The 21324-nt window shown below is 44.1% G+C and overlaps 1 long non-coding RNA gene across 1 annotated transcript in view; it reads left to right on the top strand.

Annotated features, from left to right (window-relative positions):
• The window catches only part of LOC128592258 (uncharacterized), a 102328-nt gene that overhangs the window by 70912 nt on the left and 10092 nt on the right, over positions 1-21324 (top strand). The window lies entirely within an intron of this gene.

The raw sequence follows: 21324 nt of genomic DNA, 5'->3' as shown, positions 1-21324 counted from the left end.
GCCTAGCTTGGTTGCTCATTCTCAAAGGACTGTGTCAGAAGGTTCTTGTCATCTCCATCCATTAGATTTTTTGGTAGATTTTCCAGGAATTATTTTTAGATTCTCACTATGGATTAATGGACATATGTGTAACCTATGCAAAGAGCTACAAAATGCATTCATTAATCCATTCTACAAACTAAGATTAATTAGAATTGTCTGTAGGCATTCCTATGATAAGGTCACAAATCTAATATTATTTGATAGGAGCTGTTAGGGATTTGAATGAAATTTCAAAATCACAAAGAAGGAAAAAGACCTCAGAGGAAGTCAGTAAATGTTCTTACTCAGCAGAGCTTGAAGTTAATTCTGGGGCTTTTTCTTCATCATAGTTCAGCTTTTTGAGTTGTCAAAGATCACATGTTTAAAAAACAAACACAGTTTCTCTATTCTAATGTTGCTAGTTATTGAAATCAAGGCAGTCAGAATTTTTCCTGGGCGGGTTTTTAAATTATTTAAGTTAAAATAAAATTCCATGCATAATTTTTATATGGCACCATGCAACTATTTTATATACAAAGTTTTCTACTTGGCATATTAGAGAAAGAATTTGTTGGTTAGGGATCATCGAATAGAATTTAGTAAGAGTATTAAGAATAATCTATTTAATATGGTTCTGGTAAATAAAACACAAGCCAGACTTAGTTGATTCTCTTCAGGAAACTTAGCCTGATACCAAGGTAAGAGGAAGAGCCATTGGATAACTTGCAGTAGTAAGGGCTAACTAATATGGTATTAATCATAGCATGGAGGAGGTACATTATATTAATGAAACAAAACCATTTTCTAGGTCCTTAAAACTACTTGACCAGTTAGAGTAATTTGAAAAGAGATGCTTCCTGGTAATAAATTCAGTTTGTAGTATGTACTTTTTGTGTTTGGGCCTTTTGTAATTTTTTTATGGTTTCAAAAAATATATTTAAGGGTGGTGCCTGTGGCTCAAGGAGTAGGGCACCCCATATGCCGGAGGTGGCGGGTTCAAACCCAGCCCCGGCCAAAAAAAAAAAAAAGAAAAAAATATATATTTAAATTTAGAGAGCAGTAATGATAGTACAACATTTGATTAGATTTTAATGTTTCACATAGTTGAATATATTAATTTCTGAAGTAGAATATTCAGTTTCCTCTAGAATGTTTCCATTTATTCACTACAATTCAATCTTTTTTTTTTTTTTTACCAACTTGTCACACAGCTTTTATTTTTTTTTAATTTTTGATGTAAATTTACTTTATTGCATCTGACACATTTGGGTAAATGACAGTAACTTTGGTGTTTTTAAAACGTTCCCTGATTCTAGAAATCAGCCTTCAAATGAGCTTCAGGCAGTTTCCCAGTTAAGTTCTTAATGGATTGCCATCCTTCTGCCTATCTCTCTTTTTTTATTTTTTCCTTACATGCCATACAGTAGGAAACTACCTATATTACTATACTAACCCTACTTTAAATACTAGTGAGAGTTTAAAAGGATGTGATTTTGCAGCTAGGCTTACTTGATTTTTATGAGTGGTGTGTGACCACAGGCAAGTTTCTCAAGCTCTGCACCTTAGTTTATTCTTTTTTACTAATAAAAGTTAGACCTAAATTATGCTTTTTGTGAGAATAAAATGAGATCATATTAGGATGTAGAATTAGAACTAGTACAAAGACTAACATAGAGTAGAGGGAGGTACAATACTTGATAGTTACTATTATTAAAATAGAAAACTGGCAGGAAATTGAAACAAGCTATGACTATTTGAGGAGTGGTCAGATTCTGAGTATAATACTTTGTAAAAGGTGCTGTTTGAAAATTACAAAATTCTTTATGCCTCATTTAGTTTATATCGCTGTAGTATTTTTTCATTAGTTTACTTTAGCCACCATAGATACTCTTATCAATCACCAGATTGATAAGACAGAGATAGAAGAAAATTATGATTTAAGCTGAACTTACCTACTTTAATACTTTTTTCCCCTTTTTCCTTTTTTTTTGAGTTTACTTAGAAAGGAAAAAAAAACACTTTATCTCATCACTACAGGTTGAACATCCCTTATCTGAAATGCTTGGGATCAGAAAATTGTTTCAAATTTTTGATTTTTTCAGATACTGGATTATTTACAATATATTTGCCATTGAGCATCTCAAATCTAAATGTTCTGATGAGTCTCCTATGGGTACTCAAAAAGTTTCATATTTTGGGCCTTTTCAGATTTTTGGAATTTGATGCTCAACCTATATTACATTTGTATGTTTATGTACACCTGAGGATCTTTCCATATAGTCTGAATATTGTGGGCCTGCTTTCGGAAGGAAAAGATTTATAAATCAAAATTGAGAAATCCTGCTTTTTTTTTATTGTTGGGGATTCATTGAGGGTACAATAAGCCAGGTTACACTGATTGCAATTGTTATGTAAAGTCCCTCTTGCAATCATGTCTTGCCAAATGTTACTATCAGCCAGGCCCCTATGTTTGTAATTTGCATTTCCCTAGCAACTAATGATCTTGAACTTCTTTCTTTGTGCTTTTTCAGCATTTGTATTAATACATCTTCTTGGGTGAAACGTCTGTTCAAAACTTTTGCCTATTTTGAATTGCATTGTTTATCTGGTTTTCATTGAGTCAAAAGTTTCTTATATGTTTTCCATGTAAGTCCTTTGTCAGATATATAGTTTTCAAATATTTCCTCCTAGATTATGATTAGCCTTTTTGTTTTCTTAACAGCATCTCTGGAAGAACACTTTTTTTACTGTAATGAATTCAGTTTGTAGATTTTGTTGTTTAGAGTTTATGCTTTGAGTTTCATATTAAAGAAATCTTTTCCAAGCTTAAGAATATTAAGAATCTTTTTTCTAGAAGTTTTCTCTATTTAGTTATGACATTTAGGTCTATGACTCAGTCTAATTAAATTTTGTAGCTACTATGAGTTATGGGTCGAGGTATATTATGTTGCATATAGATATCCAGTTACCAGCAATATTTCTTGAAATACTATCCTTTCCTGTATTGAGTTGCCTTGCATCTTTGTAAAAATTAATTGGCCATCTACATGTGAGTCCACTTCTAGCCTCTCTTCTATCTATTTGTGTGTCTTTTTTAATGCCATAAACACTTGATTTGATTACTTTTACTTTATAAGTCTTAAAACTAGTAGTGTAAGGGCTTCAACTTTCTCTTTTTGGTGAAGCGATTGGAGCAGAATGTAATAGATGGGTCATTATTATATTCCACCGCAGATTCTGAAATACCCTGGTCAGGAACAAAGTTACCTCCTAAGAGATTGACTTCCTTAAAGAAATAAGAATCAAACTAGCATTAGCAGCACTAGGTGATAGAGAGAAAATAGAGCAAACCCTTCCATGTTCTGAGGAAATTGATTTTAACTTGGGATTTTATACCCAGCCCAACTACCAATCAAGTGTGAGAGCAAAATAAACATTTTCTGAGACACAGACTCAGAGACCAATCAATAGGCCATCTCAGGGAAAATTGCTTCAAATATACATGGCAAATAGAACATGAATCCAAGAAAGAGAATACACAGTATCCAAGGAAAGCAGACCAAATCTAGAAGAATCCCCAGTGATAGGTATGTAGCAGGTCCAGGAATCAGCCAAACTATAGCAGTGAGTCAGTCTGCAGAGGAAGATTGCAAGCACAAAATGGAGTTTTTCTGAGGCAATTATTTTCTTATTCTTATTCTTCCATAGATATAGTGTTTATTTTCTAAAACTTCTTTAATAATTTTTATTTTATCATTGATATTCTGCAGTTTGAATATTATGACCATTTTGGCATTTATTCTGTTTGGTCTTATCTGTACTTCCTTGATCTTGGTTTTGAGTCTGACATTATTTTGGAAAATTTGAGTCACTATTGCTTCACATCTCCTGTGGTTCATTTCTCTATTCTTCTCATTCTGGAATTCACATTATATAAAAAAAAAACTTTTGTAGTTATGTCACAATTACAATTCTGGCAAATCCCATTGCTTTTTTATCTAGTATGATTTCTCTCTGCTTTTCACCTCAGAGAGTTTACATTGACATATCCTCAAGGTCACTGATTTCTTCCTTAGCTGTGTCCAATCTAACAATGAACTCATCAAAGGTATTCTTTATTTCTATAACAGCTTTAAATTTCTAGCATTTTATTTTATTATTTCTTAGAATTTTAATTTTTCTGCTTATCTGTGTTTTCTTGTTGTCTATTTTTTCCATTAGTCCCCTTAGCAAATTAACCATTGTTAACTTAAGTTTCTGGTCTAATAATTACAACATTCCTACCATGTCTAGGTCTGGTTCTGGTCCTTGCTCTGTATGTTCAAACCATGTGTTTTTCTTTTGCTTTGTTTAGCATTTTACCCATTAGAATGCTTTGTGGATTTATGTTGTTGAAAAGCAGACATCGTCAGCAGACCAGGTAAAGGAATTGTAGTATATAGGCCTTTAGTATGTGGTAGAAAGGTGTGGAGCGAATATAACCATCTATAATCTTATAATTAGGTCTCAGTCTTTGAGTGAACCTGTGTCACTGGGCTATAAGCATTACCAGCCCTTCTCAGGGCCTTGATTGGTTTTTATATACAGGGGTTTTTTTGTTAATTGTTTATTTTCTTTATAAACAATCATGTAATTTGCAAATAAAGACAGTTTTATTTTTTCCCACTCCAATTTGTATACATATAATTTCTTTTTCACCCTCCATTGTATATCATTGCATTGGTTAGTATTTCTTGTAAAATACTGAATAGGAGTTATAAGAATAAACATCTTACCTCTTCCTGATCTCAGGGGAAAGACATTTGGTTTTGTACTATTAAGTAGGTATGATATTAGCAATACATATATTTTGTATTTGTTCCCTTATTGGATTGAGGAAATACCCCTCTATTGCTTGTTTTATAGAGACATTTTATTGTAAATGTTGGCTGCTGTCAATGCTTTTCTGTACCTATTCCTACATTATATGAATTTTAGCCTTTAGCCTATTGATACGATGGATTGTATTAATTGATTGGGAAATGTTGAATAAGCCTTACACACTTGGAATGAATGAATCTCAATTTTTTATTGTCTAGGAGTCATTTTTATACATTATAGGATTTAATTTTTAATGCATAGGTCCCTTTTATCTGTAGGGGATATATTCCAAGACTCCTAGTGCATGCCTGAAACTACAGACAGTACCAAACTTTATATATACTATTGTTTTCCCCTTACATGCATACCTATATTAAAGGTTAAATGTAAGTCAGACAATCAGACTGCATAAGGTTACAATAATCACTAATAAGCAAAATAGAGCAATTATAACAGTATATTGGAATAAAACTCATGTGGATGCCCGCTGTGCCTTCATTTGTTCTCTCTCTCTCTTTCCCCACCCCCACCACATCAACCCCTCTCTCCCTTTCTCCAAACCAGGAAAGCAAAACTATGCATAATAGGGACTACTATTATACATATACTACTATATATAAGTTCTTTACAACTTAGATATGGGAACTCTGGAAATCAAAACTAATAGCAATAGATAAGAAAAGTGACAACCAGGGACTTAGAATGGAGTGAAGAACAAGAGGAGGGTGCTTGGGTAGCAGGTGTGGCTGGAGACATGGGGAAAGTCCTGCAGAAAACCAGGCTTTCAAGTAACTTGAAAGAAATTTTTAGAATGAGTGGAAAGAAGTGGATTGAACAGCAACTTCCTAGAGCCAGGAAGAAGACATCAAGTCATAACCCCATCATTTTCCAGCTGGTCAACAGCACTGAAATAGACATTCTACCTCTCTGAGCCTGACTCTTAACTCTTAAAAAGGCAGTCATATCTACCGTTTGAGGCTGTGGTGATGATTAAATGTGCTTCCTTTCTTCCTCCCTATGTCTCCGTTAGTACCTTGCTGTGTGCTTTAGGGCGATATCTCCCAGAAGTTCTACTATCAAAAGATATGCAACATAGCGTATCCCCTTTTTAAATAAACTGGGTTAAATGCATTCAACCATTTTCCTTTATTATAGAACTTCTCAGAGTCCTCAGCATTGCACTGTGTATTATGACTCTCTGAGGGACATATATATTATGAATCATTTCTCAAAGTTGTTTGGCAGCAGAATTCTTTTCAAAGGGAATGACACAAGAGATTATATGAGACAAGTCAACACAATGTACTATAGGAAGTGCACATACAGAGTAAGACCTGGGAACCAAACATCAGCACATAGGAGTTCACAGGCTATATTTGCTGTTTGGTGGTTGTGTTGCATTCAAAACAAGTATGTGGTATTTAAATCCTTTGCACTCCAATTTTTCTGCCATCTGCATACTCTCTAGCTCTTTATTTTGGGTGGGAAAGAGGTTGGGAGATTACTTGTAATTATACCTGAGGTTAAAAGAAAAAAACATACATATGACCTCACCTGAGGATTTTATTATGTATTTTAGGTTACATAATTAGTATTTTTGTTTCTCTTCTGTTTATAATTTTTTACAGTGTAATTTTTTTTTTTTTTTTTTTTTTTTGTAGAGACAGAGTCTCACTTTACCGCATTCAGTAGAGTGCCATGATGTCACAGGACTCACAGCAACCTCTAGTTCTTGGGCTTCCGCGATTCTCCTGCCTCAGCCTCCCAAGCAGCTGGGATTACAGGCGCCTGCCACAACACCCAGCTATTTTTTGGTTGCAGTTCAGCCGGGGCTGGATTTGAACCCGCCACCCTCGGTATATGGGGCTGGTGCCCCACTCACTGAGCCACAGGCGCCACCCTACAGTGTAATATTTCTTGAAGGTGGTAACTGCTTAGGTCTTTGTCTAGGTGGAAGGGGGATGAGTGACAAGTAGTGTTTATGGAGTAAATACTGGGTACCCAGCACTGTTGTGACTGACTTAAGCCAAGTTACCTAACAAATTAATGATTTATTTTAGGGCCTGATTGCCACCATTTACTCTCCATAAAGCCAAGCGTGGAACTAATGAGGGACATGAGAGGTTGCCACTGGAGCACCCAGCCCAGCCTGAAGCAGCAGCAGAGAGAAGGTCTCATCAGCAGAATGTCCAGTCATCAGGACCCTCCTGGGGGATGGATAAAGTGTGTAGGCCCGAAGCAAAATGCACCCATGCAGGGGTTGTCTCAGTAATGAGGGGAGGTGGTCTAAAGTCTGGGATTGTTGCCACCTTTGCCCTGGGGGTCCTAACCATCCTGGCTTCCTTCTGCCCAAAATACCTCCTGGACAGTTCCTGTGGAGGAGCCCCCAGACCCACCTCCTTCAGAAGCTGCCCTGATCCCTCAACAGCAGGTGACCATGGGCGGGGCTGTGCACATCCATTTTTTATACCTGTGAACAGGTGGCTGTATGTAGCTAGTTAGGTCCCTGTCTCATCTTCCCAGCTGGGCAGCAAGGTCTTCACAGTGTGGGCATCTGTGTCTGATCCATCTCTGGCAGCCCAATGGGCCTTGGCCAGATGGCCGGCATGTGGGCTGAACAGTGAGGAACCCACAGGGGCAGAGGCTGGAGGTGTGATGACTTCTGTGGCAAACTGGAAGACTCACTGTGTGTAGTGGAAAGGGTGGGCTGGGGCAGGAAAAAAGTCAACAGGGGCTAGAACATGGAGCGACCTGAAAATCGACTGAGGAACTGGGACTTGCCCTGAAGGGGTGAGAGCCAGTGGGGAATTTAAGGGCAACAACAGTGGGTGACCACTAATTGGGCTGTGAGGCACAAAGAAATTCCTCTCTGGGGGACAAAGTGGACCCACAAGACTCCCACCATGTCCTCAGATCCTTTTTGCTTCCCCTGGCCCTGCACTGCTGGGGTACAGGAGAGTCATCTCCCTCACTGTTATAGTGGTCAGGGCCGCTGCATGTTAAAGACTGCTCACACCATGGGGCCAGTCCATGCAACAGGGCTGGGGCCTTCCCACACATTCCTGAGAATTCTTAGGACCTCAAGAGGCAGCTGATTCAGGAGTGTCTGAAACCACAGATCTACACCTGTCATGGAAATACCAGGGCCCTGAGAAGGTGTAACTTGTCTTATGAAAGCCATTCTTCCCACCACCTGCCATTCCTCTGGACTGTGGTCTCCCAGGATCCATTCTGCCTTTGACCCCTAGGACGTCTGTTTGGCCCAGAAGCACCCTTTTACCTCCAGCTGGCTGGAGGCCCACACCTCACTCTGCGTCTGAGAAGAACCTTACATATCAATGTGATAAAAAAGAGAAAACATCACAGAGGAAAGTTCAAGTGTTATACTTTTCAGACAACATAGAGGGACAAGCAGCCCTAACACACTCTGGAGACCACACCCAGGTCACTCTCTGACACACTAAACAGTCTGCTTCACACAACATTGTTACCCTACTCTGGATAATGAACACAGGCCAGCAAGAACTCAAATCCCCATTGTTCCTAGTGAAGATGTTAACCAGGTGACATCACAGGTGTGTGCATCACCACTTTGTAAATGGCCCAGAGACTCCTGTCACACCAGACCCAAAAGGACCAAAGGTGAGGAGGGGAAAGCCCTGAATCACTGGTGGCCCTGTCCCAAGTAGGTAATTCATGGTTATTGGGCACGGAGTGTCCCTCGATCACGGGGAGACTAAGGGGTGGCATCCAGATCCCAGTGGCCATGGTCATAAAGGAAAAGGCATAAAGTGGCAGGGTTCCACACTGGATCCCACTCATCCCCTCCAAATCACACACGAAGAACCCTGGGTAACCCTGCCATCTCATTGTATAGCTGTGGCATTGATGGGTGCGTCAGTAGGACGCATTATACCCCACGTTATTTTGTAATTGAGAAAGGACAATTAGCCACCAAATTCTGCTTCTCTCACAGGTTCAAATGTCATTGCTACGAAGAGTCTTTTTAGACAAATTGGGCCTCAATTACAATCGCAGCCCAAGACAATTATGAGCAAGCCTTGAGACAGCTGTAACAGGGAACAACAATGACCTGCAGGTGTAGAGGGCGTGGACCCTGGGACCTGGGCAGAGGGAAGCCAGGGAAGGCTGAGGGGGTTCCTCCAGGACAGGCGACTCTCAAACCAGGCCACCTTTTCCCGTTTGTTGAAGGAGGCTGAACAGCCTGGTCTTTATGGCATCCTGATTTCCTGTTTCCCTGTGTGCCATCCCTAAACTGGCAGAACCTCTGTCTCTCTCCTCCCTCCCCTCCCCCTGCCAAGAGGAAGGTAAATGACAAGCTCCACAGCTTCTCTGGTTAAGTTCTGCTCCCTGTTTGTCTGGTGCTTCCCAGCTGCCCTACCCCCGAACTAGAAATCTGTCCTCTGGATATTGCAACATTTGTATCACTGTGTTAGGGCTTTCCTGGGCAAGCCTCCGCATTTGTTTTCTGGCTACACTAATTCTGAATTGGCTGGGTTTGACCTTTAGTGCTTTGCTAACTGAGAGGGGGAAGGGAAGATGGAAACATAGAAGTTCTCTGCTAGGTTTCGGGGCTTCCCTACCCCAATGTCTGACAAAATGTTAGTTCAGGATGGGGTACGGGGGACTCCCCACTAGACTGCCTCCTGAGCAACTGGAATGCCTAGGAAGGGTTGGCAAGAAAATGGCTCATTGTTATGTCTCCTGACTGGAATTTGGGGTAAAACCCTGGATGTGTCTTAGTGTGATCCGTGATAAATAGGACTATTTCTGCTATCATTGGTTGGGTGGGAGCAGCCAGGTCATCTGAGTTGTATGTATTGATGAAAGTGCTCGTGTGTCTAATTGTGTAGGTCTTCCTAGTGTGAATCCTGATTTCTTAGATCACAGGTTAATAAATTGGATAAATATAAATAAAACAGAGACAATGTCTTCAGATTTTTCTATACTCTGCTAGTGAGGGCCATATGGTATGCTATTCGAGGAAAATACAGAGGTGGCCCTTCTCCTCACTATCTCTCTAGCCACTCTGAATTATCTTCTCTTGCATGAAGACCCCAAATTCTCAAAACATTCTCTTTTCAACTTCTATATCACTTAATAAGTTGTAACAAAAAGTTTGTGTAATTATTCATTGAATGCCCCTGTTTAAAAGTAAACAGAAAGCCTTAGGAAGACCATGTCTGTTTCATTCACTGCCACGTTCCTAGGATTCCACATTTCTGAGTCCAAGTACATAATAGGTGCTCAATAAATATTTGTTCAACAAATGGATTTATCAACCACGGGCTACAGGAATGTACACATAGCTTGAGTCCACAGATAACCCCAAATAATTTCAAGTTTATGCGTTTCCCTCAGCAGTTTGTTTGATAGGTAGGTCCTCTGTGAGTAACATCCATACCTGGCCCTCACTCATCTGCCTTATTTGTGCTAAGTCAGCATATTAGGTTCAAACAACTCAATGGTAGACAGAAGTGATTAGCATTACCTTCATTTGCAAAGTGTCAGGAAAAACAGAAAGCAAAGGGTCACACATAAGCTTCCAGCTGCATCCTTGATTGCTATTAGCAAATGTGTTTTTCTGGAGGCTAATACCTCCCGGGCCTAGGCTAATTTCTTAAGCTTTTTTATTACAAGTCCATGCTAATTCACATACCTATTTCTATAAAGGAGAATTGAGAATGTCCTTTCTTAGGGTCTTCCCTGCACTTCAATGTTACTGGTGAGGGAAAGTCTGGGAGTCTGGATGCACATGGTTTGGCATATGGGGTGAACCAAGGAGGAGGAAGTGTTATGAAAAAGGCAATAAACGTGCCCCTAGTGAGGAAATATATGCATACTACCATCTAAGTTAGAGGTTGTTTCAAAGTTGATTCAGTGTATGGATTTGAAAAAAAAGATAAAAAGAGAGGCAAAACAGGTTGTGAATGTGGAAATGTGTTTTTGCAAAGAAAGGACTGAACACAGAGGAACGGTGTTGTGTGGGAGCAAAGGCCCATGCCTGGCTCAGGCCTCTTAGAGGGACCCACTCGTGCTACAGTAATAAAAAGGAGGAAAGATCAAAGAGAAAAGTTCAAGTGTTACATACACTATTTCATCAGAACACAGCAGGACAAGTGGTCCCCTAGGGTACTTTGGGGACCACAGCCATGTCACTATCTGACTCCCTAAACAGTCCGGTTCACATGACTTTGTTATCCTACTTAGGATAATCAACACAGGCCAGGGACACCTCCAGTCCCCATTGTTACTGGTGAAGATGTTAACCAGGTGACATCAGGCTGGGGAGGCCACCCATGCATGTGTGCATCCCGGCCCTGCATACCGCCCAGAGTCTCCTGTGTGGCTGTTGGGGTGACCTTGGTAGTTCCCTCCAGGCCCCTTTCCACTGAGTGTTTCTCATTCACTACAAGTACTAAGCTCCTCCTGCAGCCTACACCAGGGTGTGCACGGCCCCAGCTGCGCAGGGAGGACGGAAAACAGCAAAATACCCAGGACTTAGCTTTCAGAATTCACATTTATTTGTACTGATTTGGAAGAAACGGGACTGGGATGACTAAGAACCCTCTTGCCCGCCCCACAACCATGGAAGAAAAGGGAGAGAAGGGCAGTGAGGAGACCAATGCCCAGGAGTCACAGTCCAGCCACAATGGTTGTCCCATGGTCAGGGGTAGGAAGCCAGGCCATGCTCCCGCTCACTCCTCTCAGGCTGCTTTTCTGGCCCCCCCACCCAGTTGGGAGTCTTTGCCTGGCCGACCTCCCACACCGTGTTTCCGGATGCTGGGAGCTCAGGGCCTTCTTGCCATCCAAGGAGACATTTGAAGTGGGCTCTCGGGTAATTTGAAATGTGCCCTATATTTTCCTAAACCTGGTCACCCTCTGTGCAACGCGGGCTGTGGACACAGGCCAATAGAACCTAAGTGTCCACTGTTCCTTCTGAAAAGGTTAACCAAGTGACATCAGTGTGGGGAGGCCACGCATGGGGTGCGCATCTCTGGGGAGCCCAGAGACTCCGGTGTTGCTGTGAGCTTGGCAGTTCCCTCAAGGCCCCTTTCCACTGGGGTGTCCGGACTTCTGAAACTTGGTTCCCTGTGACCACCCCCAACACCCCATCCCTGCCTATGTCGCCCACCATCCGTGTCACAATCAATGAGGTCAGCTCTTCAGAGGTGACACATCTCTGACAGCAAGCTGCATCTGCCTGCAGGGATGGGGGTGTTAGCTTTATGTCTCCATTCCACACACACCTGAACTTCACCTTGTGCCCCACCCATGTACACACAGAGAAAGATATAATGTCAATGTCAGTTTATTGAAAATCCTCTAAAACTGTAAGACATGAAAGGAAAAAGCTTGGCCGCCTCACCCTGGCTGGTCTGGGCCTCAGATCTCCAGGCTGGTCACAGGCACCACCTTGTTGCAGTGGCGGAACTTCTGGGCCAGCGGGAGGCAGAACATCTTACAAAAGAAACTGGCAATCCTCCTCGCGCACCCCCGCCAGCCCTGGACGGCTTCAGTGGTGTCCTCTTCCACTACCACTACCTGCCCAGCCGCCGGGAGGGAGTGCTCTTGTCCGGGATTGGCATGAGCTCCTGCGTCTCCCTCTGGGCCTCCCCTAAGGCGGCTGGTGCTGGGGGAGGGAGAGGACGCCGGACCAGGCTGGGGGGCACAAGTGGCACCGGGAATTGGCAGAGTGGCGGTCTCTGGTGGCATGTCTGTCACTGCCGTGCGTGGCCTCTGGCTGTCTTGCCCAGCCTGGATCCAGGGGTCTTCCATCATCTGACGGAGGCTGGGCCTTTTGCTGGGGTCAGGGTTTAGGATCTTTTGGAGATAGGATTTTAATTCAGGGGTAGTGAAAGCAGGTGTCGTATAGGTGCTATTTAAGACTGACCTTCCTAGTTCCTCCGAATCCCGTCCGAAAAATGGGATGGTCCCGGCGGCCATTGTATAGATTATGACGCCAAGGCTCCAGATTTCTGCCTCTGGTCCTTTGTAGGGCTGCAGCAGGAAAATCTCTGGGGCCCAATACGCAGGGGTGCCACAACAGCTCGTGAACATCTTAACTTCGGTGAATGTTGTGGCCAAGCCAAAGTCAGCTAATTTCACATTCTTTTGGGAGTCCAGTAATACGTTGTCAAGCTTCAGATCCCTGTGCAAGACGCCCTCTTCGTGAAGGTACTCCACGGCTTTCAGTATCTGCAAGAATATGACTCGGGCCTCCCCCTCCTCCATCTGGCCAGATGTGTCTATTCTGTTAGCCAGGTCACCACCACCTGCATGTTCCATAATGAGGTACACCCGATCCTTACCCTCTATGACCTCCAGCAGCTTAATGATGTTGGGATGGTCCAAGCACTTCATGATCTCAGGCTCCGAAGAGGCACAAGCACGGTGTTTGCTGATGATCTTCACCACCACCTTGGTCCCGGTTGGGAGGTGCCGAGCCAGCTTCACCTCACTGAAGCTGCCCCGGCCAAGGGTCTTCAAGAACTCATAGTCCTGGAGGACCTCCTTGTCCAGAGACACGGAGGCCACCCCAGGTGCCATGGGGAGCCTGACTACTCTAGCACTATGCTAGATAAGCTACGCTAAATAAGGAATCAACAAAAACAACTAACACTATGCTAAAAACACTAACAAACTATACTAACTGGGGCACTAAATAGACTAACACTACTAATGAAAGCTAACTAGGATAAAAATAATATGTTAACTTATGCTAAGAAAACAAATAACACTATGCTAAAAATACTGTCTCCGCTATTCTAAACTACTCACTGGGATAACTGCAAGAACTACGATCAAGGAAACACGCTATCTGAGGTCAAGTCCGCAGGTCACCAAAAGAGCTTCCTGGGCTGTAACGACCAAAGACACAGGCCCAGACAGAGGTTTATGTAGGATTCAGCCTCAATGGCTCTCTATGGGGTCAATGGACCAATGAGGGATGGGGATAACACAGAGTGGGTTTCTTTCTTTCTTTCTTTTTTTCTTTTTCTTTCTTTCTTTCTCTTTCTCTTTCTTTTTCTTTCTTTCCTTTTTTTCCCTTTATGAGCACAAAAACATTTTCCCCTTGAAAGTGAAACATGGGCTTCTTGTTTACATGGATTATAGAGATTGATATTTGAATCAATTATTAGAAATTAAAACCTGTGCAACATTTCAGTGGCCTTATCACTTATCATTTGAAAATATATACAAACTTTATGTTTCTAGAGACCTCATCATGTCTATATGGGAAGTGTTGAATGTTTTTTCTTTAAATTTGGGTTGTGGTCAGAAAGATGCCATAAATAGCTGTCATCACAATACGATGCAGAAGTGTTTTGGGGTGTGCGATACACAATAAATTCCATTGTTAACGTCAAGGAGTTGTGAGGATGATGATTCTCATCATCATTTTTCCACATGATTAACATCAGATTTCTCACCAACAACCTCGGAGGCTGGATATCGATGGGTTGAAATATTCAAAATCATGGGGTGAGGGGGAAGGTCTGTCTACCGAGAGTCCAATATCCAACAGAGTGTGCTTCAAAAGAAAATACCTTCAAATCATACCGGATAATAGGTTCAGATGGAAAATATTTAGAGAACTCCTATGTTTACAACAATAAAAGAAAATAACCTAAGGTAACAGTGGCCGAAGGACTTGAATAGATATCCCTTCCAAGGTGGTACACAAATGGCCAAGATGCTCATGAATAGATGCTTAACAGCACTAATCATCAGAGTACTGCAAAGCAGAACCACAAGGAGAAACCGCTTTACACTCCTTAGGATGGCTCCTATCCAAACAGCAACGGAAGTCAGTAAGTGTTGGTGAAGATGTGGAGAAAGTGGAACTCTTGTGCACTGGTGGAGGAGGGAATGTAAAATGGTGTATTTGCCTTACCAGACATGTTTATTTCTTTATCAAGCTGTGAGTTCCTATCTAGTGTCTTTTCTATCCAACCAGAAGGACTCCTTGCATTGTAGGGCAGGACTGCTGCAGGGAGAGTGGTGGGAATTCAGGAGTTACTGTTTACTGGGTACAGAGCTTCAGTTTGAACAAAAAGAGTTGTACAGAGAAATGGTGACAGTAGCACACGGTGTGAGTGTCCTTCACACCTCTGAACTGTACATGGAAAAGGAGCAAGGTGGAGATACTATGTCATGTGTGTTTTTTCAGAATCAAAAGAATGTTTTAAAAATGTCATTAAGGCATTGATGGAAAACAAAGGCAAGGATATAGGGCAACTGTTAGGAGCAGTATCCATCAGTGGAGCCACTTTGAGAGAGTTATTTTGCAATAATAACGCATGCTTAATGGCCTAGAAGACTCACTTTTGGGGAGACACCCAACAGAAACTCCTAAGCGTGCCCTCGGAAAGGAAGGTGCTTATCAGTCCCGTGGATCTGAGCCCCAGACTGGAAGGAACGGAAATGTGCACAGCAGCATGGGTCAGTCTACTGCCCTGTGTCCATACAATGGCGTGATATATGGAAATGTGCATAGGGACCTGCAATGTGTGACAGATGAGGAAGCTCATGAACGATGTGGAGCCGAGGAAGCCAGGTATGGAAGAGTTTAACTATAGCATCAGGCAACATTAGGCTTTTGATGGTAGAAGTCAAGGTAGGGGTTTCCCTAGGGGACAGGCTAGACATCAGAGGGGTCTCCAGGAGACCTTGGGGTACTGATAATCTGTTTCCTGATCTGAGTGCTGGATACAGGGTGTGTTCAATATGTGGCAAAAAAAAAAAAAGTAAGTCGTATAAAATAAAAAGTGCAAGTTGTATATTCTAGTGAAGTATATTTAAATTAAAAATGATTGTTAAAATCACCAGATTTCCTATCAAGCCTAGAATGAAAGAGGGACCCTCAGCCTGCCGTGCCTTGTTCACCAAGGGCAAGTTCACGGTGACCATGTAGTTCTCCTTTTTGGTGCAGGGAGGCTGCCACCGGGCTCTAAGCACTGCAGTGGCATCAAGGTGAGAGCCGAGGCCAGGGCTCCAGCACACTCCTGGTGAACTACGGCGTGGCCACGTCCACCTGAGTGCCAGGATCACCATCACTGCCTATCTGCTCTTCAAGGTGAGCTGGGGCCCTGCCCCTCCCATACCTCCTTCCATCTCCTTCCTCGAGGTGAATTATTCATTTGCTCTGATGAATTCCTAAGAAAACCCCAATTGTTCAGAATAGCTTTTGGCATGCCTCCCGCTGCCTGTGACTTTCTGGCTGACAGCAGGAACTGATGTAGAGGAGCAGAGCCTCCCCCGCAGGGGACAGTGGGTGCTGACAGCCACATGTTCACATGGACAGTGATTGGCAGGCTTTAAAGTGTGCTGACCTGCCTGGCTGTCGTGACCACGGCAGTAATGTGGACTCCAAAGAGTTGGAAAAGGTTCCAACAGGGGTCAGGGCAGAGGGGCTCTTCTGGTCCACTCCAGTCCCTTCAGAATCCCCACAGAGACCCAGAACCGGGGCAGTGGTCTTTGGTGTGTTAGATTCTGAGGCCTCTACAGACTTGTTTCTGGGGTGGAATCTGCCCCTTGCCTGGTGTCTGTGAATCCCTGTTCCCGTGTGAGGCGGGAGGTGGCCATGGCATGTGCAGGGTGGAGCACACGGGCTGAGCTCCACGCCAGCCCCAAGACTGCGTCCGGGTCTGACACACAGCAGCACTGTGCTCTGGCTCATTGAACTTCTCTGGGCCTCCAGGTCCCTGCTACCGTATAGGCTGTGGTGAGGATTACTGAGCTGATAAGCAGAGTGGGTGTAGAAAGCAGTCTGGGAGGTAGTGAGTGCTCAGTGAGGGTCAGTGAGTAAAACATGAGGACGAGGACTTGGCCCTCCCACCGAGGGAGGTTGTGAAGTCTTCACACAAGGGTTCCCGCACAGCAGGCGGTTCGATAGACCTGCCCTGCCTGTGTCTGATCCCTGCCTAATCCACAGGAGGCCCAGAGGGGCCGCGCTGGTGGGATTTTCTTCTCCTGGGGGAGCCCCCAAGGTCCTGGATGGGCCGGGCAGCCCTCACATTTCCTGCCATCCAGGGTGACACAGTGCTGGTCCCCACGGTGTGTGATGTTTATTTTCCCTGTGTTCCCTTTGGAGGCCAGTTCAGTGACCTTAGGACCTTTCATCTCTGCACTTGTAGCCCTGGGCATAGTGCCAGATACAGAACAGAGTCCAGCCAAGGGTGTCCCTTGCCTGATGTCTGTGAATCTCTCTTCCCATGTCAGGGATTTTAGGGTGAATAAGTGAGGAAATGGGCCTAGCGTCACCCAGCAGGGTTGAAAGCAATGCGCCCTGACCCCCAGAGCAAACTCAGCAGCCCTTTGCAGGTGTCAGCTTTGAGCAGCTTTGAGCAGATGCCCACCCTGCTCCTCCTGACCCTCCATCAACTCATGAAGCGCGTGTCTGTGAGACCTCCCTGTCCCTACTCCAGATCAGGGCATGCCCCAGAGCAGAAAACACACAGAAACCTTTGTCCTGTGATCTGCGACTCAGAGAGAGAGAGAGAGAGAGACACTACCATGTGGATATAGAAATCCCAGTTAGGCCAGCAGTCATTTTTAGGCAACACCTTGCCATACCTTTACAGAGACGGAGCTTTTCACCAGGATCCAGGAGAGGGAGGGAGGGAGTCGGGGCCCTTTCTGGCTGCTTGGCTGAAGCAGCAGAGACCAAGCTTGAGCTCACTGTTGCTATCTGGATGTAAGGGTGAAAGAAAGGTAGTTGTGGTTTTGAGCTTAGCAGCTTCCTGACTGGATGAACATAGAGATGAATTAAGTCAACTTACTGGAACAAAACCCAAAATGGCCCCGCCTTAACCAATAATTTTATTTCTCTGTCACCTGTGACATTTCATACGGGGGTAGTTTGGCCGTTCCTTATTCATAAGGGGTTCAGACTTGTCTTTCTATGTCATCGTGCTATTACGTGGCATATATAGTTTAGGGGACTCGGGGTCTAAAATGCTTGCTGGAGTTCCAGCTGTCACATCTTCTTTCCACATAGCCTCAAAGTTAAAAAGCTCACGTTTTAGCTCACCTACTTGTTTGTCATTAGCCTTGCCAGGGGCTTAGAACAATTTCTCTCTACATCTCATTGACCAGAAGATTGCCCATTATCCATACCAGGAGACAAGAGAAGCTAGAAATGTTTTCCCTGGAACACTTATACCCCCCAAAAAGTGGGGGATCCTTTTTTAAGGAAGAGGGCCGTGTGGAAACTTGGAAGGCAGCTAACAGCCATTGCTGCCACCTGTATTTGCTGGTTCGTGTGTCTTTTCGCTCTGCAGCCAGTCTTGAGCACTGCTCATTGTGAGCTCACCACTCTCCTTCAAGCCTGCACAGACATTTGGGAGGTCAGACCTAGAGTCTTAGGCAGGAAAGGCTCCAGTGGCAGGGTGTGCAGCACATCTGTCTGGCTCTGGGACCTGTGCTACTTTGTACCAAGGCACGTCCATGAACCCCCAGAACCAAAAGTTGAGTCTGTGCGTTCCCCCCATCTCAGCTCCTCCCGGAACCTTGTTCAGGGCTTGTTAAGGCTGATAGTTCACATGACCTCAGCAGACTCGGTTTTCAGTTTTATTTTTTTTATTTCTGATTAATAAGTTATGATGTTTGCATTTGTTAGGTAAAGTCCCTGTGGTAATAGTGACCTACACCCGGGAGGTGTGCCACGTACCCTTACATTGTGCCCATTCACTGGGAACACACCAATCCCCGCCTCCCCTTCTCCTCTTCTTCCCCATAACTTGAGATTTTCTCTTGGTTGGGCATGTATTACTTCACCTACTGCTTCATATTAGTATGGAGTTCATTGCGTACTTGATTTTCCATTCTTGACATACTTTCCTAAGAAGGTGTTTCAACTCCATCCAGGTTAATACAAATGATAGAAATTCTCCACCTTTTTATGGTTGAATACTATTCCATGATACTCACATACCAGACTTCAGTAATCCATTCATGTGTTGATGAGCAATTAGTTTGTTTCTGCGTCTGGGCAGTTGTAAACTGAGCTCTGATAAAACATCAAGTGAAAATATCCTTATGATAAAATAATTCTTCTTTGTTCGGGGTACATGCCTAATAATGGGATTGCAGGATCAAAGGAAAGGTCTAGTTTGAGTTCTTAGAGGACTCTCCATACTTCTATCCAAAGAGGCTGCGTTAGTTTGCAGTCTTACTAACAATGTAAAAGTGTTCCCTTCTCGCCACATCTGGGTCAGCGTCTAAAGCTTTGGGAGTTTGTGATCTGGGCTGTTCTCTCTGGACAGTGACATTTTCATATCATACACAAACTTAACTCACAGTGAATTCAAGACTTAAATGTCAGGAGTTAACAGTATAAAACTCGTAGGAGTAAACGCAAGAGGGAAGCTCGAGGACAACGTGGGTCCTGATACTTCCTGCTGGTGGGTCCTGAGGGATCAAACCCAATATAGTGAATCTTGTGTGGAAAAGTGTTGGCTTAGGAAACAGGGAGATATCCGAATGCCTCTGGCTTTGAACAGGCCTGAGACTTTGAGGCAGTGATCAGGACTGTGGCTGCTGCTTCAGCCCCGGGAGAGGCACAGCCCCACCAGCATAGGATCCCACGCCTTCTCTTTAGACCCCTTTCTGGACTTTCTTAACGTTCCTTCTCTATGTTCTTTGCAGGAGGTATCAGGACCCACAGGACAGCCTGTGATCTAGAGGTGTGTAATGAAAAGTTAGGGAATTTCTCTGCTGACCCTGGGAAATTCACAGAGGAATGTGAATACCTAGCTATTGTTTTTGATTTGACCTAAAAGGATGCGTGCGTCTTACTCTCACATTGATGTTTATAGATGACAGACACAGGATTTGGACAGCTGGTCACATCTAAGGGGACCAATTCCGTGCCCTAGTCAAAGCTCCTGCCTGGGAATCAAACAGTTCAAGGGGATCCAGGGTGGAATCTGCATCTGTGTCAAAGAGGATCCCATCTCCGCAGCCAAATGCTAGTGTGTTTTATAAGGACATGGAAGCTATTCAGGTGAAACCACTCAACTTTGCCAAAGTAACAGAGGGGTTCAGGGAAAGGAGGAAAGCCCAGCAATATGTAGAGAAATAATCACCGAAGCTGTCAGAAGGTGGACAACATGGAGCAAGATCAGCCGAGGCAGAAATAGTGATTGATCCACGATTGCCACCTCTGACTGTGATAACCCATAGGAAACTCCAAGTTGGCCTTAGGCCCCCAGACATGTCCCAGATACTGTCAGTGGCCTCCTCTGTCCCCAACAACCGGGATATGTAACACAGGGGAGTTCCAAAAGGCCAGAATACTGGGGGTGCCTTTTGTAGCAATGCCCTCCCCAGACACTCACCCCACAGTGCCCTAAGAATGGTGGAAAGACCTGCCACCCTTGTGGGAAACCGGGACACTTTTAGAGAGTGTCACACCAGCCCCAGAAGGACCAAAGTTGAGGAGGGAAAAGCCATGAAGCACTGGTGGCCCTGTCCCAAATGGGGACATCCTGGTTATTGGGCACGGAGTGTCCCCCGATAACAGGGAGCCCAAGGGGGGGGGTGTCCCGAGCCTGGTGGCCATGGTCATAAATGAACAGGCCTAAAGTGGCAGGGTCCCACACTGGCTCCCACTCATCCCCTCCAAATCACACATGAAGAACCCTGGGCAACCCTGTCATCCCCTTACGTAGCTGTGGCATTGATGGGTGCCTCAGCAGGAGGTATTATACCCCAAGTTATTATGTAGTTGGGAAGGACTATTAGTCAGCCAGCAACTTCTGCTTGTCTCAGAGGTTCCAATGTCATTGCTACGAAGAATCTTTTTAGACAAATTGGGCCTCAGTTGCAATCACAACACTAGACCATTAGGAGCAGTCCTTGAGACAGCTGTCACAGGGAACAACAAAGACCTGCAGGTGTAGAGGGCGTGGACCCTGGGACCTGGGCAGAGGGAAGCCAGGGAAGGCTGAGAGGGTTCCTCCGGTACAGGCCACTCTCAACCCAGGCCATCTTTTTCTGTTTGTTGAAGGAAGCTGAACAGCCTTGTCTTTATGGCATCCTGATTCCTGTTTCCCTGTGCTCCATGCCTAAACTGGCAGAACCTCTGTCTCTCTCCTCCCTCCCCTACCCCTACCAAGGGGAAGGTCAATTACAAGCCTCTGTGGATTCCACAGCTTCTCTGGTTCTTCGGCTCACTCTTTGTCTGGTGCTTCCCAGCTGCCCTACCCCCGAACTAGAAATCTGTCCTCTGGATATTGCAACATTTGTATCACTGTGTTGGGTCTTTCCTGGGCAAGCCTCTGTGTTTGTTTTTCAGCCCGACTAATTCTGACTTGGCTGGGTTTGACCATTAGTGCCTTGCTAACTGAGAGGGGGGAGGGACGACGGAAACATAGTAGTTCTCAGCCAGATTTCGGGGCTTCCCTACCCCAATGT

The sequence above is a fragment of the Nycticebus coucang genome, chromosome 8 (genome assembly GCF_027406575.1).
Source record: "Nycticebus coucang isolate mNycCou1 chromosome 8, mNycCou1.pri, whole genome shotgun sequence".
NCBI classification, from domain to species: Eukaryota; Metazoa; Chordata; class Mammalia; order Primates; family Lorisidae; genus Nycticebus; species Nycticebus coucang.
Note: the sequence above shows the minus strand (reverse complement) of the source record. Positions and strands in the feature narration are given on the sequence as shown.